This window comes from Astyanax mexicanus, chromosome 10 (genome assembly GCF_023375975.1).
Source record: "Astyanax mexicanus isolate ESR-SI-001 chromosome 10, AstMex3_surface, whole genome shotgun sequence".
NCBI classification, from domain to species: Eukaryota; Metazoa; Chordata; class Actinopteri; order Characiformes; family Acestrorhamphidae; genus Astyanax; species Astyanax mexicanus.
In genome coordinates this window covers 34,101,571-34,105,368 of record NC_064417.1, presented here as the reverse complement: position 1 = coordinate 34,105,368, position 3,798 = coordinate 34,101,571, and the positions used below count along the sequence as shown (strand labels likewise).

At 37.5% G+C, this 3,798-nt stretch overlaps 1 long non-coding RNA gene across 1 annotated transcript; it reads right to left on the bottom strand.

Annotated features, from left to right (window-relative positions):
• Nucleotides 1-1,341: 1,341 nt before the first annotated feature.
• On the bottom strand, nucleotides 1,342-2,244 carry LOC125804756 (uncharacterized). The gene is made up of 2 exons (XR_007440930.1): nucleotides 1,963-2,244; nucleotides 1,342-1,460 (listed from the first exon to the last, which is right to left on the bottom strand). It is a non-coding gene; the product is annotated as an uncharacterized LOC125804756 (long non-coding RNA).
• Between the last annotated feature and the right edge of the window lie 1,554 nt (nucleotides 2,245-3,798).

The following is a 3,798-nucleotide window of genomic DNA, read 5'->3' as shown; positions in this document are numbered from 1 at the left end:
TCCGTCAGCCTGAGAAACCGACTCCATCCAAATGATTTGAAAGGTCAGCTGAGGCCTGACTTCTCGGATTCAGCGTAATAGCGCTCTATACACATAAAAGACTTCAGCAGAGCCTCAGAAAAGATCATTTGGTAACACTTGCTATGAATGTCATCTCTAAAAGACTCTATAAACATACTCATAACACATTATAATGCATTTATAAGGCATTATAAACGTGGCTTTACAAATTTATAAAAATGTATAATTCATCATGTTTATTATGCATCATGAACTGTGATTATAAATCATTAATAGCTGTGTTTATAACATGTTATACGTCGATACCAAGAAACTCAGTCCCAGCTTCAGACTGTATGTTGACTAAAAAAGCTTACAACCTATAAACACACCCTAAAAAATCCTAATATATATATATATATTTTATATACTCATTAATTGTTCTTGTCTTGAATATAATATTAGTTATTGTCAGTTATTGTATAATGTATTATAACAGGTCTTTGTGCGCTGTAAGTAAAGTGCCAGACTTTTATAGTGGGACAACATTATTACAATAGATATATACTATTTTAACATATATATTATAAACACAGCTTATTATGTATTATGATCATACGTCATAATGCTTAATAAACATGGCTATAATGAGTTATGCATTTTTATAAATATTTATAGCCATGTTTATAATTGCCTTATGAATGCATTATAATAGCTGCGGTCCAATCTGAAGGGAGCTGCCTAGGTAGTCATTGCCTTCAAAGGCAGCTCCCTCGTTCGGCAGCATTTTCACCCATAAGGGATCTTATAAGGCAGCGCGTTCGGGACACGCTCTGGAGTCAGCATACGTCATCACGTCTAGCGCGCTGTGCCCGTGAGCTGTTTATAAATAACTAAAGTTAATGATCACTTACCTCGGGATAAATCAGTGGCAAAATGCAGCGGCAGCTATTTCTCTTTTACTCATCCAAATATTACATATATTTAAATATTCATGATTTACTTTAATTCTACACTTTTCCTCACTTAATTCTCAGAGTATGGTCAGTTTTATTTATGTATTTAATTTATTTTTGATTAGATGCTTCATAGAAATGCATGAGTAATGAAACCATAATATAATAAATATTTTGTATGAGCCATCAGAGCTAAATTATCAAACTAAGCTACGTTTCACACAATAGTACATTCATACACAGTCAGCTAATTTATCTTTACCTTTTAGTTGCATAAAACACATGATTCATAAACTTTTTATTTATTTATTTACCCATACCCACTAGTTGAGATGTGATACTACAATAAGCATAGTGACAATAAAAACACAGCAAGCAAAAATAATAATGTTAAGAGAGAAAACTTTATTACATTCAAAGAAAAAAATATATATTCATAAAGGGAGCTAACGCTGCCTCCAGCCGGTCTGACCAGAGTTCACCTTCCCCGGCCCACGTTCATCCCTGTGGAAAAAATAAATCTGAATTAGTAACAGTGGTTTATGGAGAACACGCTCATAATTCCACTATTTACACAATTAATCACTCAGTTACAGGTAAATCTAGTTATTCCCTCTAACAATTAAACTGTTTACGCATTAAATCACTAAATTACAGGTTATTCTACACGTTTACACTATTTACACAGTAAATCACTTAGTTATACGTAACAGTGACTTAAAACAGTTAAAACTTTTTATACTGGACGGCCAGGGTATCTTTGTTTCCTAGCGGGGGTTTCCTCAGCGCTGCAGCCGCGTTTGGTACTCTGTAAGTCGGCTAGATGCGTGTTAGCTTACCCGGTAAATTAGCGCGATAAGCTAACGGTAGCTTCCGCCGGTCAGGTCTTACATTAAATGAAGTACAGGCGAAAACAACGATGGAAAACAACTTAAAACAGTCTAAAATATGCTAGTTTGATAAACCCACGCAGCGGTGAGTGGAAATACAGGAGGGAATTACTTACATTTGTACAGAAACTCCGTGGCAGGCCGGCTCCGTCCGCCATGTTTTTAAATCTGAGCGCTGGAACTCTGAGCTGGTGAAATGCATCATGGGATTGCCTTCGCCGTGAAGGATACATCTCACGCTGCCTTCAGAATTGGGGTAAAATAAGGCAGCTGCCCAGGTAGGCAGCACATGCTACCTTCCGAATGGGACAGTCCTTTTCTCGGGAGCGCGCCTATGCTGCCTGCAAATGCTGCCTAGTTGGGCAGCTCCCTTCAGATTGGACCGCAGCTATTATGTCATGAATGTAGTAATAGAGCCTAATAGAGATGACATTCATAGAAAGTGTTACCGATCATTTTCAGTTATAAGTACAGTTATAAGCAGCTATACGTAATGTAACATTAGACCCCATTTATATCTGATATTATTGGTAACACTTTCTATGAATGTCATCTCTATAAGACTCTATAAACATAATCATAACAGGTTATAATACATGCTTAAGGCATTATATTCATGGTATTATATACAAATCTGAATACATTCTACACTGATAAAAGTGTAACAACAATGTCATTGATTTAAAGTGCACTTTTATGTTGGTCTAATTAAAATGATAGATAGATAGATAGATAGATAGATAGATAGATAGATAGATAGATAGATAGATAGATAGATAGATAGATAGATAGATAGATAGATAGATAGTGTGTGTGTAATGTAGAATGGAGGTAGTGCAGTTTTCAGCCAACTGCACTACCTCTGATGTTAGCCATACAGAAAGTGCAAATAAACAGTTATATAGTTATATATTTAAATTCAGCAGTGCAAAAGATACGTAAACAGTAGATGAATGAACTAGTGAATGAACTACTAGTGCAAAATAGGGTAGAACTATAAAGATAGTGTTATAGGCATCAGCAAGACTGAGAGTGTCTCCATAGCTGAGGGTGTGTCCATGGTGTGGCCAGACTTGCCAGGGTGAAAAAGTGTTTAGTTTGCTGTGCTGAGAGGAGTTGAAAAGTCTTATGGCCTGAGGGACAAAAGACTTTCGGAGTCTGTCTGTGGAGCAGGACTGGGACAGCAGTCTGCCACTGAATGAGCTCCTCTGCCTGGTGATGGTGCTGTGCAGAGGGTGGAGAACATTGTCCATGATGTTCAGCAGCTTGCTGAGGGTTCTCCTCTCTGCCAGTGGTGTTAAGGACTCTAGCTCTAATCCCAGCACAGAACCAGCTTTCCTCACCAGCCTGTTTAGTCGTCCAGCATCCCTCTTGCTGATGATGCCTCCCCGACATACTACAGTGTAAAAGAGGACGCTGGTTACCACAGACTGGTAGAACATCAGCAGGAGTTTCTGGCAGATGTTGAAAGACCTGAGCCTTCTGAGGAAGTACAGTCTGCTCTGTGCCTTCCTGTAGAGGGAGTCAGTGTTAACTGACCAGTCCAGCCTATCGTCCAGGTGCACACCGAGGCATCTGTAGGATAATGATGATACCTGGTTTAAACCTGTTTTTCTTAGTTTGCCTAAAAGTAAATCCATTCCCTATTAAATCAACTTGAAATAAATAATTTAACTCAAATAAGTTTTTTTTTTTTACTTCATGTCAGAGGTTATGAGAGAGTTTTTCTGTCAGTCAGTCTCACTCTCTTTTTATTGGCTCCCGTCACCACTATTACACGTAATGGGCGTGACCCCCTTACCATCATTGTGAAGTTGATTCCCTCAGGGTATCTTTTCTTAACTACTGAGTTTTTGTTTGTTAACATATGAATAAATAACGCATATGGCTAAAAAGGAAATTACAGAAAGTTTATTAAATAAACTAACAGAATTCGCATTGTTTAATTAGTT